The sequence below is a fragment of the Triticum aestivum genome, chromosome 2A (assembly GCF_018294505.1).
Source record: "Triticum aestivum cultivar Chinese Spring chromosome 2A, IWGSC CS RefSeq v2.1, whole genome shotgun sequence".
Lineage (NCBI taxonomy): Eukaryota > Viridiplantae > Streptophyta > Magnoliopsida > Poales > Poaceae > Triticum > Triticum aestivum.
The window spans coordinates 11,165,949-11,187,312 of NC_057797.1; the positions used below are offsets into that span (position 1 = coordinate 11,165,949).

Below are 21,364 nucleotides of genomic sequence, written 5' to 3' on the forward strand. Positions count from 1 at the left end.
CAACAGAGGATGAATGCAGGGATGGTGGTTCGACAGTGGACACAGGAAGGTTGGCAAAGGGAAAAACATGCTCATCAAACACGACGTCCCGAGATATATAGACACGATTAGTGGGAACATGAAGACATTTGTAACCTTTATGAAGAGAGCTATAGCCAAGAAAAACACACTTCTTAGAACGAAACTCAAGCTTGCGCTTGTTATATGGACGAAGATGCGGCCAGCAAGCACACCCAAATACCTTGAGAAAGGTATAATCAGGTTGTTCATTAAGGAGAACCTCAATGGGATTCTTCATGTTTAAAACACGAGTAGGAATACGGTTGATGAGAAAGCATGCAGTGGTGAAAGCATCACTCCAAAACCGAAACGGAACAGATGCATGGGCCAAAAGAGTAAGACCAGCTTCAACAATATGACGATGCTTACGTTCGACTGAACCATTCTGCTGATGTGTATGTGGACATGCTAAACGAGGAGCTATCCCAAGCGACTGAATGAAAGAGTTGAGGTTGCGATACTCGCCCCCCCAGTCTGACTGGACATGAACAATTTTGTGCTTGAGAAGACGTTCAACATGTTTTTGAAACTGAACAAAAATATCAAACACATCAGATTTGCGTTTAATAAGGTAGAGCCAGGTAAAGCGACTATAAGCATCAACGAAACTGATATAATAATTATGACCACTGACAGAAGTCTGAGCAGGACCCCATACATCTGAAAACACAAGTTCTAAAGTATGTTTCACCTCACGACTGGACTCCGAAAAAGGAAGTTGATGACTCTTCCCCTGCTGACAAGCATCACAGACTGCTACATCTTTATGACTAGACAAACTAGGAAGCTCATGACGACGCAAAATATGACGGACAATAGGTGTGGCCGGGTGACCAAGACGAGCATGCCACTGTGACGGAGAGACCCGAACTCCACTGAAAACACGAGCGGCACCAGGATGCTCCAGACGGTAGAAGCCCTGGCACAACCGCCCACTAAGAAGAATGTCCCTCGTGCCCCGATCCTTAATAAAAAGATCAAAAGGGTGAAATTCACAAAGCACATTATTATCACGTGTGAGTTTAGGAACTGAAAGAAGATTACGGGTCACAGATGGAACTCGAAGAACATTGCGAAGCTGAAGACTCCTATTGGCATGTCTAGTGAGAAGAGATGCTTGACCAATATGAGAGATGTGCATACCTGCTCCATTGGCGGTGTGGATCTTGTCGGAGCCATGATAGGGTTCACGAGTGTGAAGCTTCCCCATCTCGCTGGTTAGATGCTCTGTCGCCCCAGAGTCCATGTACCAGTGTGGATCGATGGAGTAGGACTGAGTGTGTCCCTGTTGCTTCTGCGGCGCGGGACGATCAGCCATGGCGACCTGACGGGCATTGTTGCGTGTATCTTTGCCGTCATTGCCAAGACCAAGGAAGCTTCGCTGGAAGCGCTTATGACACTTGGAGGCCCAGTGCCCATCGCGGCCACAAATATGACACACACGTGGACCGCCAGCCCCCGGTAAGGTCGCAGTAGGTGGGGGGGCCGAGGCGGGCGACGGTGGCAGCCCCAAGGGAGACCGGGGTGATGAAGAAGAGCGGCCACCCTTGGTGGCGGCATTGGCCGAGAGGGAGCCAGTGCCCCTGGTGCGGCGAGTCTCGACCCGTTGCTCAGTGAGAAGGAGCCGAGAGAAAACCTCGTGTGCCAGCATGGGTGTCGAGTTGCCCCGCTCGTTGATGATCTCGACTAAGGCATCATACTCCTCATCAAGACCATTGACAATAAACGAGTTGAACTCGGAGTCGGTGAGGGGCTGTCCAATGGAGGCCAATGTGTCGGCGAGGCCCTTGACCTTGTTGTAGAACTCAGTGGCAGTGGAGTAAAGCTTCTGACACTCTCCAAGCTGACGACGGAGTGCAGAGACACGAGCCTGGGACTGCGCTGCAAAGGTGCGCTCAAGGATGGTCCAGGCCTCATGAGACGTCTTCGCGAAGACAACAAGGCCGGCAACTGCCGGCGAGAGCGACCCCTGGATGGAGGAGAGGTTCGCCTGGTCCTGCCCCGTCCAGACGCGATGGGCCGGATTGTAGACCGGACCGTGCATGCTGTCTACCAGCGCGGGTGGGCAGGGAAGCGATCCGTCGACGTAGCCTAGCAGGTAGTGACTCCCCAAGAGCGGGAGAACCTGCGCACGCCAGAAGATGTAGTTGTCGGCGGAGAGCTTGATGGTGATGAGATGACCGAAGTGAAACGGCGGCGGCGAAGACAATCCCATCGAGGAGGCTGCCTGGGGTGCAAACACCATGGAGGCAGCCGGAGGCACCGAAGCCGATGCGGGAGGAGGCGGGACCGCAGCCAGGGCGGGCGCCGCAAAGCTCGCGGCCGGTGCGGACGCCGCAAGGCCCGCGGCCGGGGCGGACGCCGCCAACCCCGCCAGCGGGGCAGTGTGATCCGCTTGCGGCAGGAGCGGCGGGACGACGCCTGCGGAGTCCGCAGCGGACGGCGGCGCCGCGGTGTGGACCACGAGGTCATGCCCAAGCGAGGGGGCCGGCGGCGTGAAGAAGACGGAGCCGATGCTCCTTGTCCCGATCGGAGCCGGAACAGAGACGGCATCGAGCGGGAGGTTGAGCAGAGCCGCAAGAGAGGCCGGGAGGAAGCCCGCAGCAGTGGAACCGGTGGTGGCGGCGCTCGACATGGCGGCGGCGCGATCGGTGGCGCGGCGGCAGCGGTGAAGGCGGCGGCGGCTGCGGCGGCGGTGCGGGTATTAGGGTTTAGAAGCGGAAGCGATCGTAACCTAGCGTGATACCATGTAAGACAATAAGTTTTGGGGAACCAGCACAACCCTCTAGGGGTGGCTTATCTCATTATATATAATGGTTGTGTTACAATATGTACCATATACGTACATAGGTACAGAAGCTATACATAGTCTAACAAAGCTGACGGTTCGTTAGCGGTCAGCTGCGTTGTTCAGGGTGGCTTGTTCTTGATCGAGGGCTCCGTCAACTTCGTAGTGATGCTTATTGTACATCTGTTGTTCGCTTCGAGTTGGCTTAGTTGATCTTCGACCTCTTTGTATCTTGCTTTGGGTGTGTGTGTGTGTTTGGGTCCCATGTTGTGTGGTTCGGATGTATGAGATCCGTTGCTTTATAAGCCCTTTTCGGTAAATGGGCATGAAAGATGGGGATAAGGCTCCAAGAGCTGCTGTTTCAGTCACATAAGGTGTTGTATCAGTACCTAAAATGATGAAGTGGTGTTTCTCTGCTCTGCATGCCTCTCCATCCTTTCAAGGATCCGATCAAAACATTTGTCAAAAATCTGATCCAAACGACTATTGATATCTTCCATGTTTTCATTGGAGGAGGATGGTGTGGTGAGCTGGTTCATGGAAGGATTTCTTTTTGGTCAGAATTTCCGGTAACCGACCTGTTCCGCAAAGTTTAGTGACCCCCGAAAAATTGATAGTACTCAATGCTTTTTGAAGTTTTTAAAAAATTAAATGACTGAATAATGTCAAATAGGCTGCACTTGGCTTAATTAGCGGTACGGAGTGTGGCCCGCCATTCTTTTCAAGCTTTGCTTAAAAAATTACTGGTCGCGGTGTGGTTCATCGAGTGGAGATCGAGACCTCCTGAAGGTATGCTGCCCACTAGAACCGAAAATGGGTTAAATATATTATATTTTCACACCAAATTTTTGTTGATTAAAAAATCATTTGAAATTTTAGGCCAAAAAATCTAGAATTCCCAAGATTTTTTGGAAGCCTAATTTTCCGGCCCCTCATGAAATATGACTTGAATAAAAAAATATTGGTTCTTAGTGATGGTGGAAGGGATGGAGAAAATTTAGGGGAATTCTCGAGGTGGAAGGGTGGTGATCTAGCTCTAAAATACCTAGTGTTAGAAATCTCCCATGATCTCATGAATAGCACATAAATTACTCTCAGATAGAAGGATTTGGGTAACAAGATTACACGAACAAGCACAAGGGGCAATGCGAATCAATGCCAAGCTGGGAGAGAGTGCTGTTAGAACTAATCTTGTTATTAGCGCTAGTTTTAGATTATTTGTTTTTATTGAGTCATGCATTTAGTACAAGCTGCGGCAGGGTGTGCATGTTAAGTTGTGATCACGTGCACCATGCAAAGCTGATCGGTAGAGCTAGTATTCTGTGAGTTAGTTAGTGGACTAGCTACACGGTAGGCCGTGGACTGAGCATTTTTAGGCTGCATGCTAGCTGCTGACCAGGTGTGTGGCCGTTGTGGGAGCGCTGCAAACGGACTGGACTTGGCCGTGCATGTGGCTTAGTGGGTTAGTGGCCGAGCGTCGTGGCTGGGTAGTGGCCTGAGTAGCATGGCAGAAGTGCCTAAACTTTGTCTATATATAGTGCTGTGAGTAATGAATGAAGGCAAGCCGTGTGGGCTGGGGCAAAAGCAATGTAGTATATGTGTTTCACCAAGGAGAGAGCCACTAGCAAAGCCATTGTGCTCCTTCTTGGTGCGTGTGTGTGGGTGTTCTTTTGTGTTTGAGAGAAACAACCAGAGAAAAAGAGAGGGAGCTGTGAGAGGCAGCACCAAGGTAGAAGAACAAGAGCGGCGCTGCGAGGAGGCGGCGCCAACAATTGGCATCAGAGCCTTGTCGATCCAAGGCGGTGGTGGCGCCGCGGCGGACTCCGTGTGAGGTGGAGGTCGGCGACGCAAGGTGGACGCTGTTGGCAGCGCGATGCTGCTTGCGGCCGGTGCGTGTCTCCATCATCGTTGAGCTGCGTCACGAGCGATGGAGAAAGATATGTTGCCCGGTAAGTTGTGGCACCGGCGGCAAGGAGGTGATGGCCAATGCGTGGAGACCATTACCATGAGGAGGTCATCATCCACGTCCGAGTCGTCGACAAGGTGCGTCATCGACGGCAACGTGGAGGTGGGTCACCGGCGAGTTGCGGCACCGGTGATGAACATGTGCGGGTCGTCGACAAGGTGCGTCATCAACGACAACATCGAGCTGAGCCACCGGCAAGTTGCGGCATCGGTGAAGAACATGTGGCAGCAAGCGAGCAATGGCGGCACTCGCGGCGAAGGCATAGGAGGTGCGCCTCTCGTGGAGGCCAGCGGCGACGGCGGTAATCGGCGTGACAAGATCGCATTGGCAGCCATCTCCGTGTTGCAACGACGACATCGACGACGGTTGGCTTCAAGAGAGAAATAAGTTAACAAGATTAGGGAGGTGAATGTTAGAACTAATCTTGTTATTAGCGCTAGTTTTAGATTATTTGTTTTTGTTGAGTCATGCATTTAGTACAAGCTGCGGCAGGGTGTGCACGTTAAGTTGTGATCACGTGCACCATGCAAAGCTGATCGGTAGAGCTAGTATTCTCACTACCAGAATCGTGATTAAGCCTGTGAGCCAACATATATTCCCGTCGGCCCCGCGTAGACTCCCAGGAAAATGTCATTTTACTGTGGGCCAGACACTGACCGACAGGTTTTTTCACCATATTCCTGTAGGTTCTGAGCAGGCGCACAGGAAAAGTATATCCCTGTGCGTCGCGGCCCACAGGAATCGCATTCGGCCCTTCGCGCCCGCGGGCTGCCGCTTCGCGCCATCGGGTTTTTATTGCGCGCACATTTTTTCGGAGAGGCCCACCCTTTTGTCTATTTTCCTGTGTGTTTGGGCTCACAGAGTTAGGCCCAATACAAAAGGAGAGGGCAAACACATACAGCCTCCATCCCCAATTCAGTCGTAGTCTCCAGAATCCTCTCGATCCCCAATCCAGTCCTGCGCTTCACCGCCGCCGCCACCATCGTCCGGTCCACAGCCGGAGCCGCCGCCACACCATCCTCCGGTCCACCGCCGCCGCCGCCACACCACCCTCCGGTCCACCGCCACCGCCGCCACACCATCCTCCGGTCCACCGCCGCCGCCGCCACACCATCCGCAGGTCCACCGCCGTGGCAGCAGCTACACCATCCTCCCATCTACCGTCGCGGCTGCCTCCCCTCCCTGCGGAAGGCCTTCCTTCCGCCTGCATCTTCCTCACCACTTGCGTAGTGCCGGTCTCTGCCTCGCCACCCGCCGGAGCACCAGCATCTGCCCCCCACCAAGCTCCCGTACTTGTCCCCCCATTCAGATTTACACGTCTTCACCTCCGGCTGCCTGTACTCCTCTACTCGCTGCCTCACAAGTCCCCATTCTCCATATCTCTGGTAATATATTACCTTCTTTTCCTAGATCTACGATTTGTTTGCTCTATTTCTTGTGTAGCGTACAAGCTTCGTTGGAACTAATTTAGGCACATCTGATTAGTATACGGTTGATTTGGATAAGTTCAAACACCAATTTTTATGGGTTCCAACGCAAAACTAGTTGTACATGACCATGTACAGTTCTTTCGTGTGCAAGTTGATTTGGACAGATTAGTTTTGGTTGTTCTTAGACGTAAGTTGGAGCTTCTGTAGCAACATCAGTGAACAACTAGCATGTAGCTTATGTACATGACCATCTAATTGTTCATTTTTTCTAGGTTGTAGCTTCCGTGACACCTACCTGCTATTTATTTATTTATTTAAAGTGAATTTAAGATCTATAAATCCTAGAATAATCTTATCTTTTCATATTCCAGAAACATCAGTGAACAGCTAGGGGAGTTGGCTGGCCACCCTTTTCGACGCCGTAATTTCCCAGCTTGAACAAGTATATTGGTAAGTTATAGCTTTGAGCTCTTAAATTTATGTCTGAAACAATTGTCTTTTTGTGAATTGTTATTTGTGCTGCTGCCCTTTAGTATGCTATTATTTTTCTGAAATAGCCCCATTTCTGTGAATTTTATTTCAGTATGAGTTCTTGGTTAAATAATGAAGAACCGTGATTGGATGTATAGTGGATGGGTGTTTGGTCAAGTCCCTTCTAATATATGGCTTGAAGAAACTGCACGATTTATAGACCGGGCCTTCTCTTCTGTAGCTGAAGGTGGTAAAATTAAGTGTCCATGCGCCAAATGTCGGAATTATTTTCCGCAAGAAAGGCACATTGTAGAAACACTTGTATAAACATGGGTATAAGCCAAATTACAAAACCTGGACAGAACATGGTGAGAGTTTTGTAGCTGCTGCTGATGGATCTGTCCCTTTAGTACATCAAGAGGGCTGTAATGCAACTGATCGAATGGACAATATGTTGGTTGACTTAGGTGGTAGCCATCTTCCACCGGTTACTGAGGAGCCAACCTCCTCTGCCAAGGCTTTTTATAGGATGGTCAGTAGTGCCGATGAATTGGTACATGAGAACACAAAACACTCACGTCTTTCTGCTGTAGCTCGTTTGTTGGCTATGAAATCACAATACAACATGTCCATTGCACATTTTGATGATACCTTAAAAATAATCCATGAACTTTTGCCTCCTGAATCTAATTTGTCCGAAGACTTCTACCAATCCAAGAAACTCTTAGAAGGTCTTGGGATGCCATATGTCAAAATAGATGTGTGCAAAAATAATTGCATGTTGTATTACAAAGATAACAAACATGAAGAGAAGTGTGACTTTTTTGTGGCACATCTCGTTACGAGGAAGGCCAAAAGAAAATCCCACGTAAAGTTTTGCGGTACCTCCCTCTAAAAGATAGATTGCAAAGGCGTGCTAATGAAGAAAATGCAGAACTCAGGCGTGCTAAGGAGATGCTACAGCAGAAAGTAGATATGCATGGACAGCTCATAACTGTATGTACAAATTAACGCCCAAATTCTAAACCAATGGATCTCAACTTCTCAATTATCAACTCGAGTAACATTTCTTCCTTTTGCAGGCACTTTTCAAGGAGATAGGAAAAGAGTTGCCAGCGCATATACTACATATACTAAGCCATGGAGCTGTTTCGCAACCACAAGTAAGTGTATGAGAAACTTGAAGTTATCTATATCATATGGATGAATGTGTGATGTCCACTACTCAACTTGAATTTGTGCATTCCTTCTGACCTGTCTACGCTGATGTAGCTGCAATATCAACATTATGTTGCATATGAGATTTTTTTTCATGTTTTATATCAAGATATTTGGCTGTTTGCATCTGTGAGCTTGTCTACTCTCATAAGATTCTTTAGCTGTTATGCCCAATTTTTTTTTCATGTTTTATATCAAGATATTTGAAACTTCAAAGTAGCCTGGACATGTAAATGAAAAGAAAATCCATTCTTGGTGCCAAGCATTAATCAATAAATGGAAATTATTTTGTTCTGTTGTCTCCACTTATTATCCAACAAAGTATTGTGTTTTTATTGTTCTAAATCAGATTAAATAACAATTTGGTTACTTGGGCTTGATTCAGGGGACAAATAACTCGTCTCAAGCCGGCTCACAAGCGGTTGATGTCAACAATGATGTCATGGAGTCGAGCGAGGAGAACGACACCACTGGGAATGTCGGTGATCAGATCGTTGACGCAGCAGCCAACCATGGCGGAAACTGATTGCTCAAACAACATGATAACATCAGACTGTAGGTGGTCTTCATACGCTCTTTTGTGGACTTGTGTATCCAGTATGGTTTAGGAATGAGAACTAACATCTGGTGGTAGTTGCAAGCCGGCGTATTTTGCTAGTATTGTTGTAGTTGGAAGGTCCTTTTGTGGATGGTACCATTGTAGCCTTGTAGTGTACTTTGTTGATCTATATGTATGGAAATAATGATGATATATGAAGTCTGATGTTGTCATATAAATCTATTCTCACATGGTCTCTGTGAAATAATGTAACATCTGTAGCATCTGGGTTAAGCACATTGCTTTTCCGGCAGGAATATGAAAAAAAACATCATGATGCAACAGTGACGGCCAACGGCTGACAGGAATGCACGAACGTTGTAGCTTTCCTAGCACAAATTCCTATCGGCTGAACCTACAGGTATAAGTTGGTAGGAATGCCTCCTAGTACAAATTTCCTGGCGTCCTTTCCTGATAGGTGGTTGACAGGAATATGTATTTTCCGGGAGGCATAAATCTGACAGAGCATTTCTTTCATGTGAGCCAACCGTCAGGAATAACCGACAGCAATAATATTCCTGTGGGCCGACCGGCAGGCATATTGTTTCATTCCTGGCAGGCTATGGCTGTCGGTTGTTCCTGTCGGTTGGCCGACAGGAATTATATTCCTGACGGCCAGTTTTATTTTCCTGACGGCTGTTGGCCCACACGCTTAGTCGCGTTTCTGGTAGTGTCTGTGAGTTAGTTAGTGGACTAGCTACACGGTAGGCCGTGGATTGAGCATTTTTAGGCTGCATGCTAGCTGCTGACCAGGTGTGTGGCCGTTGAGGGAGCGCTGCAAACGGACTGGACTTGGCCGTGCATGTGGCTTAGTGGGTTAGTGGCCGAGCGTCGTGGCTGGGTAGTGGCCTGAGTAGCATGGCCGAAGTGCCTAAACTTTGTCTATATATAGTGCTGTGAGTAATGAATGAAGGCAAGCCGTGTGGGCTGGGGCAAAAGCAATGTAGTATATGTGTTTCACCAAGGAGAGAGCCACTAGCAAAGCCATTGTGCTCCTTCTTGGTGCGTGTGTGTGTGGGTGTTCTTTTGTGTTTGAGAGAAACAACCAGAGAAAGAGAGAGGGAGCTGTGAGAGGCAGCACCAAGGTAGAAGAACAAGAGCGGCGCTGCGAGGAGGCGGCGCCAACAAGTGCCACCACTGCTCTGTTATCAAAGCCTGGATGTGCTTTTTTCAAGAAGATGCAAGAGCATTGCATGTCTTTCTCATTAAGAAGAAGAGATTTTGTACATAGATCATTAGAAGGGTCAGAGGCCACCTTCCACAGACAATACCAGAGTTGCCGCTTAGCAAATTTGAAACAGGTGCCCACCATCTACCCTAGCAGCACTCCACAGGCGTAGTTCTGCACGGATTAAGGACACGGCAGCAGTGGTTAAGGAAGCCTTGTGGTCGACGACACGGCTGTTATGCTCCAGCCAGATGAATCACAGTGTGGCGGCGATGATGGTATTCATCATCTTCCGATGCCCAGCCGGCGCTGCAACAGATTGAAGTCTCAGCGGCAGCAATATATGGTACCACACCTCACGCGCAAAGGGGCAGCCAAGGAACATGTGTGTGATATTCTCGTCGACCAGGCAGCAGAGTTGGCATTGTTGAATGGTTGTAAGGTTCCGGCGTGGCAACCTGTCGGCCGCCCAAAGTCTTCGACGCACCGCCAACCATGTAAAAAATTTGATCTCAAGGGGAGCCCAATGGCCTCCAAATTTCTTGGGCGCATCGGGTGAAATCACGGCCAAGAAAGAATGTGGCCTACGTGTAAGCCAGAGTAAGCTGATCGATGCACTCCTTCCATTACTTATAGTCACCGGCTACAATAGTTTGAACGTTTGCCGCATCCCTCTAATGATGGTTCATGGCAAAACAGTGGTGATTAAGGAATTACTCACTCCGTTCCAAAATAAGTGTCTTAATTTAAAACTAACTTTAATATAAAATTATACAAAGTTTGAAACATTTATTTTGAGACGGAGGGAATAGCTAATATGAAGACGAGGTCGTTCCTCTTCAGCACCTCCATTTTGCCCCAGGGGTGGACACATGACGATGGGCACTTCGCAGAGCCTCAGCAGCACAGGCAGCCATGCCGGCGTTCCAGGCGTAGGAATGTGCAGTACGATGTGGTGGCGGCTGCCGATGATGGGAAGGATCCATGGACCTCGAACAAGCTTGGCTCCCGTGTCCTTACCACGTAGAGCCTGCCACACAAAGAGAATCGTGCCTACTGCCACCACACACAAAGCTTCCGTAAGAGAGTTTGGTTCATCATGTCCATGGCGACTGGTCAGCTGCCGACCTTGGTCTCCGGTCCAACTACGTGCTGGACTGCATTGAAAAATGAAAACAAGTGGTGCAAGAAAACAGAAGTGACAACCACATACGGGAGCTGAATAATCCAACCTGCGCATTTTCGTCCTACCAATAGACATGTAACCCTCCGAATAGTCTTGACTCTACCGTGTGTCGCTGTCCCTTGTTCACTCTCATACGTTGGTGTTCTTCCTTTTTCACTAGAAATACGGGATTAAGCTTGCACACATAACCCTCAACCAAAATGGTACTGTAGCGCAACACACGCATACATAATTAGTTATAGTTTGGGATAATCTTGGACCGATATTATTTGGGGGGTTTTGTCCATAGTCATGCCACAAGTAAGGTCAACGTGAGTTGGTAATAAGCAAAAAAAAAACGTGAGTTGGTAAGCAAACCACATGTCTTCGCTAGTTTTTTTTAGCGAACAGCATGAGCTCTAGTTTTTCATCAAGAAGAAAACTGAACAATTAATGACAAAATTGGCCGAAAATTGAATGACTTGGGTAGTTTAGAATTCCATGCCTTCTTCAAGCAAGATGTTTACACGAAATCAACTACCTCCAAATTCCGTCACACCTATGGCACGCCAACAGCAGAATTCCACGTATATGCTTGACATTTGTTTTTTCAACCATTTCACCATGAGTAGTCCCTGACAAATCTTAATATCTGGTGAATGTATGATGTTACACTAACCCAAGGTTTGTGGTTCAAACAGTAGAAACGAAAAGCTCACAGGCACACACACACACAAATACACATACAAATGTGTGGTAACAAAAAATAAAATGGAAATACCACAGAATAAATAGAAATGATCTAGTAGCCATGAAGAAATCATCCTTTCATCAAGCGAAGGCAATCTTTTCTCTATTTTCTTTCCATCGGTTTCTGCTCCGGTGCTCCCCCCCCCCCCCCCCGGGCTGAACGCGGGGTGGAAAAACACATCGACAGCCAGGATGAACCAAAAACGGTTCATAACGAGGGGCACGATCGTCTTTGTTGCCCCCGCGTATAGCCGTCGAGGAGCCCTGGGAGGCCCGTACGGGCCCGGATAGATCGTATGCCCGGCCGTATACGTATACCCGTCTGTATACGTATTTGTTTGTATATGGCGGCCTTTCGTGCACGCGTGAAGCCGCCCGTGCGTGGGGCAGCACGTGTCACGGGTAGTTGCCAAAACTGTCGCATCATATAAATGTGGACGGCAACCACCTCCGGCCGCATCGCCCACAATTTCCCCCCGCCGCATCGTCTCCCTCTCTCCACTCTCCACTCCCCACTCCCTCTCCTCTCCAACATCCTCGTCTCCCTCACCGCATCCTCTCCATCGCCATGGCGGATGCAGGAGGCGAGCGCCCCGATTGGGGCGCAGATCTGGTGGAGCAGGCGCGGCAGGTCGCTGTGGGCACCTTTGTGAGGGGGCGTGCCGGCATCCAGCGCGGTGCTCCCTCCGCTGGAGATCTGGAGAAGGCGGGGGCGGGCCGCAGCGGCGCGGTCCAGCCAGATGCGCCCGCTTTGGCGAACTCCGGCGAGGCGCAGAAGGTGGAGGCGGGCTCTGGCGAGGCGCAGAAGGTGGGGGCAGGCTCTGGCGAGGCGCACGAGATGGAGAAGGTGGAGAAGGTGGAGGCCGGCTCCGGCGAGGAGGAAGCGGAGCAGAAGGTGAAGAAAATATGCCCTAGAGGCAATAATAAAGTTATTATTTATTTCCTTATTTCAAGATAAATGTTTATTATTCATGCTAGAATTGTATTAACCGGAAACATAATACATGTGTGAATACATAAACAAACAGAGTGTCACTAGTATGCCTCTACTTGACTAGCTCGTTAATCAAAGATGGTTATGTTTCCTAACCACAGACAAAGAGTTGTTATTTGATTAACATGATCACATCATTAGGAGAATGATGTGATTGACTTGGCCCATTCCGTTAGCTTAGCACTCGATCGTTTAGTATGTTGCTATTGCTTTCTTCATGACTTATAGATGTTCCTATGACTATGAGATTATGCAACTCCCGTTTACCGGAGGAACACTTTGTGTGCTACCAGACGTCACAACGTAACTGGGTGATTATAAAGGAGCTCTACAGGTGTATCCAAAGGTACATGTTGGGTTGGCGTATTTCGAGATTAGGATTTGTCACTCCAATTTTCGGAGAGGTATCTCTGGGCCCTCTCGGTAATGCACATCACATAAGCCTTGCAAGTATGGCAACTAATGAGTTAGTTGCGAGATGATGTATTACGGAACGAGTAAAGAGACTTGCTTGTAACGAGATTGAACTAGGTATTGAGATACCGACGATCGAATCTCGGGAAAGTAACATACCGATGACAAAGGGAACAACGTATGTTGTTATGCGGTCTGATCGATAAAGATCTTCGTAGAATATGTAGGAGCCAATATAAGCATCCAGGTTCCGCTATTGGTTATTGACCGAAGACGTGTCTCAGTCATGTCTACATTGTTCTCGAACCCGTAGGGTCCGCACGCTTAATTAAGGTTTTGATGACAATTATATTATGATTTTATGAGTTTTGATGTACCGAAGGAGTTTGGAGTCCCGGATGAGATCGGGGACATGACGAGGAGTCTCGAAATGGTCGACACGTAAAGATCGATATATTGGACGACTATATTCGGACATCGGAAAGGTTCTGAGTGGTTCGGGTATTTTTCAGAGTACCGGGGAGTTACGGGAATACGGGGGAAGAAGTATATGGGCCTTATTGGGCTTTAGGGGAGAGGGAGAGGCAGGCCGCGCGCCCTCCCATTGACTAGTCCGAATTGGACTAAGGGGAGGGGCGGCGCCCCCTCCTTCCTTCTCTTCCCTCTTCCCCTTCCTTGTCTCCTACTCCTACTACATGGAAGGACTCATAGTTGGACTAGGAAAGGGGGAATCCTACTCCCGGTGGGAATAGGACTCCCCTAGGGCGCGCCATAGAGAGGGCCGGCCCCTCCCCTCCTCCACTCCTTTATATACGTGACCAGGGGGCACCCCATAGACACACAAGTTGATCCACGTGATCGTTTTTTTAGCCGTGTGCAGTGCCCCCTTCCACCATACTCCTCGATAATATTGTAGTGGTGCTTAGGCGAAGCCCTGCGACGGTAGAACATCAAGATCGTCACCACGCCGTCGTGCTGACGGAACTCTTCCCCGACACTTTGCTAGATCGGAGTCCGGGGATCGTCATCGAGCTGAACGTGTGCTAAAACTCGGAGGTGCCGTAGTTTCGGTGCTTGATCGGTCGGGCCGTGAAGACATACGACTACATCAACCGCGTTGTCATAACGCTTCCATGGTTGGTCTACAAGGGTACATAGACTACACTCTCCCCTCTTGTTGCTATGCATCACCATGATCTTGCGTGTGCGTAGGAATTTTTTTGAAATTACTACGTTCCCCAAGAGTGGCATCCGAGCCTAGGTTTTATGCGTTGATGTAATATGCACGAGTAGAACACAAGTGAGTTGTGGGCGATATAAGTCATACTGCTTACCAGCATGTCACACTTTGGTTCGGCGGTATTGTTGGATGAAGCGGCCCGGACCGACATTACGCGTACGCTTACGCGAGACTGGTTCTACCGACGTGCTTTGCACACAGGTGGCTGGTGGGTGTCAGTTTCTCCAACTTTAGTTGAACCGAGTGTGGCTACGCCCGGTCCTTGCGAAGGTTAAAACAGTACCAACTTGACAAACTATCGTTGTGGTTTTGATGCGTAGGAAAGATTGGTTCTTGCTCAGCCCGTAGCAGCCACGTAAAACTTGCAACAACAAAGTAGAGGACGTTTGTTTTTGCAGGGCATGTTGTGATGTGATATGGTCAAGATGTGATGAGATATAAGTTGTTGCATAAGATGATCATGTTTTGTTGAAGTTATCGGCAACTGACAGAAGCCTTATGGTTGTCTCTTTATTGCATAAGATGCAAGCGCCAAATAATTGCTTTACAATTATCACTATGCGATAGCAATAGTTGCAAGAGCAATAGTTGGCGAGACGACCATGTAACGACACATTGATATAGATCAAGATGATGGAGATCATGGTGTCATGCCGGTGACTATAGAGATCCTCACAGTACTTTGGAGATGGAGATCAAAGGCGCAAGATGATCATGGCCATATCATGTCACATATTTTTATTGCATATGATGTTATACATCTTATTTCGGTTAGTTCGACACATAGCTTTATAACATGATCTCTCACTAAATTTCAAGGTATAAGTGTTCTCCCTAAGTATGCACCGTTGCGAAAGTTCTTTGTGCTGAGACACCACGTGATGATCGGGTGTGATAGGCTCTACGTACAAATACAATGGGTGCAAAACAGTTGCACATGCAGAATACTCAGGTTAAACTTGATGAGCCTAGCATATATAGATATGGCCTCGGGACACTGGAGACCGAAAGGTCGAGCGTGAATCATATAGTAGATATGATCAACATAGTGATGTTCACCATTGAAAACTACTCCATCTCACGTGATGATCGGACATGGTTTAGTTGATTTGGATCACGTGATAACTTAGAGGATTAGAGGGATGTCTATCTAAGTGGGAGTTCTTAAGTAGTATGATTAATTGAACTTTAATTTATCATGAACTTAGTCCTGGCAGTATTAGCATATCTATGTTGTAGATCAATAGCTCGCGTTTTGCTTTCATATGTTTATTTTGATACGTTCCTAGAGAAAATTGTGTTGAAAGATGATAGTAGCAATGATGCAGATTGGATCCGTGATCTGAGGTTTATACTCATTGCTTCATAGAAGAATTATGTCCTTGATGCACCGCTAGGTGACGGACCTATTGCAGGAGCAGATGCAGACATTATGAACGTTGGCTAAGCTCAATATGATGACTACTTGATAGTTTAGTGCACCATGCTTAACGGCTTAGAATCGGGACTTCAAAGACGTTTTGAATGTCATGGACCATATGAGATGTTCCAGGAGTTGAAGTTAATATTTCAAGCAAATACCCGAGTTGAGAGATATGAAGTCTCCAACAAGTTCTATAGCTAAAAGATGGAGGAGAATCGCTCAACTAGTGAGCATGTGCTCAGATTGTCTGGGTACTACAATCGCTTGAATTCAAGTGGGAATTAATCTTCCAGATAAAATAGTGATTGACAGAATTCTCTAGCCACCATCAACAAGTTAGTAGAACTTCGTGATGAACTATGATATGCAACGGATAATGGAAACGATTCCCAAGCTCTTCGTAATGCTGAAATTGACGAAGGTATAAATCAAGAAAAACATCAAGTGTTGATGATAGACAAGACCACTAGTTTCAAGAAAAGGGCAAAGGAAAAAAGGGGGAACTTCAAGAAGAACAGCAAGCAAGTTGCTGCTCAAGTGAAGAAGCCCAAGTCTGGTCCTAAGCCTGAGACTAAGTGCTTCTACTGCAAAGGGACTGGTCACTGGAAGCGGAACTACCCCATGTGATTGGCGGGTAAGAAGGATGGCAAAGTGAACATAAGTATATTTGATATACATGTTATTGATGTGTACTTTACTAGTGTCTATAGCAACCCCTCAGTATTTGATACTAGTTCAGTTGCTAAGATTAGTAACTCGAAACGGGAGTTGCAGAATAAACAGAGACTAGTTATGGGTGAAGTGACGATGTGTGTTGGAAGTGGTTCCAAGATTGATATGATCATCATCACACACTCCCTAGACTTCCGATATTAGTGTTGAACCTAAATAAGTGTTATTTGGTGTTTGCGTTGAGCATGAATATGATTTGGTCATGTTTATTGTAATACGGTTATTCATTTAAGTAAGAGAATAAATTGTTGGTCTGTTTACATGAATAAAACCTTATATGGTTACACACCCAATGAAAATGGTTCATTGGATCTCGATCGTAGTGATACACATATTCATAATATTGAAACCAAAAGATGCAAAGTTAGTAATGATAGTGCAACTTATTTGTGGCACTGCCGTTTAGGTCATATTGGTGTAAAGCGCATGAAGAAACTCCATGTTGATGGGATTTTGGAATCACTTGGTGCTTGCGAACCATTTCTTATGGGCAAGATGACTAAAAACACCGTTCTCCGGTACTATGGAGAGAGCAACAGATTTGTTGGAAATCATACATACAGATGTATGTGGTCCGATGAATGTTGAAGCTCGCGGCGGGTATTGTTATTTTCTGACCTTCACAGATGATTTAAGTAGATACGGGTATATCTACTTGATGAACCATAAGTCTAAAACATTTGAACAGTTCAAAAAATTTCAGAGTGAACTGGAAAATCATCGTGACAAGAAGATAAGGTTTCCACGATCTGATCGCGGAGATGAATATTTGAGTTACGAGTTTTGGCCTTCAATTAAAACAATGTGGAATAGTTTCACAAATTCATGCCACCTGGAACACCACAGCATAATGGTGTGTCTGAACATCATAACCGTACTTTATTGGATATAGTGCAATCTATGATGTTTCTTACCGATTTACCACTAAAGTTTTGGGGTTATGCATTAGAGACAACTGCATTCACGTTAAAAAAAGGGCACCATCTAAATCCGTTGAGATGACACCGTATGAACTGTGGTTTGGAAAGAAATCAAAGTTATCATTTCTTAAAGTTTGGGGTTGCGATGCTTATATGAAAAAGTTTCATCCTAATAAGCTCAAACCCAAATTGGAGAAGTGCGTCTTCATAGGATACCCAGAAGAAAATGTTGGGTACACCTTCTATTACAGATCCGAAGGCAAGATATTCGTTGCTGAGAATGGATCCTTTCCAGAGAAGGAGTTTCTCTCGAAAGAAGTGAGTGGGAGGAAAGTAGAACTTAATGAGGTAACTGTACCTGCTCCCTTATTGGAAAGTAGTTCATCACAAAAATCTGTTCCTGTGACAACTACACCAATTAGTGAGGAAGCTAATGATGATGATCATGTAACTTCAGATCAAGTTACTACCAAACCTCGTAGGTAAACCAGAGTGAGATCCGCACCAGAGTGGTACGGTAATCCTGTTCTGGAGGTCATTTTACTTGACCATGACGAACCTACAAACTATGAGGAAGCGATGATGAGCCCAGATTCCACGAAATGGTATGAGGCCATGAAATCTGAGATATGATCCATGTATGAGAACAAAGTATGGACTTTGATGGATTTACCCGTTGATCGGCAAGCCATAGAAAATAAATGGATCCTCAAGAGGAAGACGAACGCTGATAGTAGTGTTACTATCTACAAAGCTAGAATTGTCGCAAAAGGTTTTCGACAAGTTCAAGGTGTTGACTATGATGAGAGTTTCTCACTCGTATCTATGCTTAAGTCTGTCCGAATCATGTTAGCAATTGCCGCATTTTATGAAATCTGGCAAATGGATAAACAAAACTGCATTCCTTAATGGATTTATTAAAGAAGAGTTGTATACGATGCAACTAGAAGGTTTTGTCGATCCTAAAGGTGTTAACTAAATATGCAAGCTCCAGCGATCCATCTATGGACTGGTGCAAGCATCTCGGAGTTGGAATATACGCTTTGATAAGTTGATCAAAGCATATAGTTTTATACAGACTTGCGGTGAAGCCTGTATTTACAAGAAAGTAAGTGGGAGCACTACAGCATTCCTGATAAGCATATGTGAATGACATATTGTTGATCGGAAATAATGTAGAATTATTCTGCAAAGCATAAAGGAGTGTTTGAAAGGATTTTTTTTCAAAGAATACCTCGGTGAAGCTGCTTACATATTGAGCATCAAGATCTATAGAGATAGATCAAGATGCTTGATAAGTTTTTTCAATGAGTACATACCTTGACAAGATTTTGAAGTAGTTCAAAATGGAACAGTCAAAGAAAGAGTTCTTGCCTGTGTTACAAGGTGTGAAATTGAGTAAGACTCAAAACCCGACCACGGCAGAAGATAGAAAGAGAATGAAAGTCATTCCCTATGCCTCAGCCATAGGTTCTATAAAGTATGCAATGCTGTGTACCAGATCTATTGTATACCCTACACTGATGTTGGCAAGGAAGTACAATAGTGATCTAGGAGTAGATCACTGGACACTGGTCAAAATTATCCTTAGTGGAATAAGGATATGTTTCTCGATTATGGAGGTGACAAAAAGGTTTGTCGTAAAGGGTTACGTCGATGCAAACTTTGACACTGATCCAGATGATTCTAAGTCTCAATCTGGATGCATATTGAAAGTGGGAGCAATTAGCTAGAGTAGCTTCGTGTAGAGCATTGTTGACATAGAAATTTGCAAAATACATACGAATCTGAATATGGCAGACCCGTTGACTAAACTTCTCTCACAGGCAAAACATGATCACACATTAGTACTCTTTGGGTGTTAATCACATAGCAATGTGAACTAGATTATTGACTCTAGTAAACCCTTTGAGTGTTGGTCACATAATGATGTGAACTATTGGTGTTAAATCACATGGCAATGTGAACTAGATTATTGACTCTAGTGCAAGTGGGAGACTGAAGGAAATATGCCCTAGAGGCAATAATAAATTTATTATTTATTTCCTTATTTCATGATAAATGTTTATTATTAATGCTAGAATTGTATTAACCGGAAACATAATACATGTGTGAATACATAGACAAATAGAGTGTCACTAGTATGCCTCTACTTGACTAGCTCGTTAATCAAAGATGGTTATGTTTCCTAACCATAGACAAAGAGTTGTTATTTGATTAACGGGATCACATCATTAGGAGAATGATATGATTGACTTGACCCATTCCGTTAGCTTAGCACTCGATCGTTTAGTATGTTGCTATTGCTTTCTTCATGACTTATACATGTTCCTATGACTATGAGATTATGCAACTCCCGTTTACCGGAGGAACACTTTGTGTGCTACCAAACGTCACAATGTAACTGGGTGATTATAAAGGAGCTCTACAGGTGTCTCCAAAGGTACATGTAGGGTTGGCGTATTTCGAGATTAGGATTTGTCACTCCGATTGTCGGAGAGGTATCTCTGGGCCGTCTCGGTAATGCACATCACATAAGCATTGCAACTAATGAGTTAGTTGCGAGATGATGTATTACAGAACGAGTAAAGAGAATTTCCGGTAACGAGATTGAACTAGCTATTGAGATACCGACGATCGAATCTCGGGCAAGTAACATACCAATGACAAAGGGAACAACATATATTGTTATGCGGTCTGACCGATAAAGATCTTCGTAGAATATGTAGGAGCCAATATGAGCATCCAGGTTCCGCTATTGGTTATTGACCAGAGACGTGTCTCAGTCATGTCTACATTGTTCTCGAACCCGTAGGGTCCGGACGCTTAAGGTTTCGATGGCAGTTACATTATGAGTTTATGAGTTTTGATGTACCGAAGGAGTTCGGAGTCCCGGATGAGATCGGGCACATGACGAGGAGTCTCGAAATGGTCGAGACATAAAGATCGATATATTGGACGACTATATTTGGACATCGGAAAGGTTCCGAGTGGTTCAGGTATTTTTCGGAGTACCGGGGAGTTACGGGGATACGGGGGAAGAAGTATATGGGCCTTATTGGGCTTTAGGGGAGAGGGAGATGCAGGCCGCGCGCCCCCACATTGACTAGTCCGAATTGGACTAAGGGGAGGGGCGGCGCCCCCTCCTTCCTTCTCTTCCCTCTTCCCCTTCCTTGTCTCCTACTCCTACTACATGGAAGGACTCATAGTTGGACTGGGAAAGGGGGAATCCTACTCCCGGTGGGAGTAGGACTCCCCTAGGGCGCGCCATAGAGAGGGCCGGCCCCTCCCCTCCTCCACTCCTTTATATACGTGGCCAGGGGGCATCCCATAGACACACAAGTTGATCCACGTGATCGTTTTCTTAGTCGTGAGCGGTGCCCCCTTCCACCATAATCCTCGATAATATTGTAGCGGTGCTTAGGAGAAGCCCTGCGACGGTAGAACATCAAGATCGTCACCACGCCGTCGTGCTGACGGAACTCTTCCCCGACACTTTGCTGGATCGGAGTCCAGGGATCGTCATCAAGCTGAACATGTGCTAAAACTCGGAGGTGCCGTAGTTTCAGTGCTTGATCGGTCGGGCCGTGAAGACGTACGACTACATCAACCGCGTTGTCATAACGCTTCCGCTGTCGGTCTACAAGGGTACATAGACTACACTCTCCCCTTTCGTTGCTATGCATCACCATGATCTTGCGTGTGCGTAGGATTTTTTTTGAAATTACTACGTTCGCCAACAGAAGGTATCTGCGGCTAACTTTTAGTTGGTAGTTTTTAGATTGTAGGGTTTGTGGCCAGAACTTTGTTTCGTTAGATTTGTTGGTGGTAGGGTTTTCTCTGCATTAGGGTTTTTCTGTATTTGATTCGTGCAAGAATGGTGGACCACATATGATTATTATATTAGGTTAGAAGTAGCCAGATTGAGGGATGTGGTTTTTTTAGATGCTTATTAGATTAGTAGTGGATTTTTTGCAATTCTTTAGGTGTTTGGAGTCAAATATATACTTCTGTATTGGTTTGGGTT

At 46.2% G+C, this 21,364-nt stretch overlaps 1 long non-coding RNA gene across 1 annotated transcript; it reads left to right on the forward strand.

Annotated features, from left to right (window-relative positions):
- Positions 1-5,687: 5,687 nt before the first annotated feature.
- On the forward strand, positions 5,688-8,566 carry LOC123186975 (uncharacterized). Its single transcript, XR_006493760.1, has 4 exons — positions 5,688-6,199; positions 6,616-6,694; positions 7,798-7,878; positions 8,319-8,566. It is a non-coding gene; the product is annotated as an uncharacterized lncRNA (long non-coding RNA).
- Positions 8,567-21,364: the final 12,798 nt, after the last annotated feature.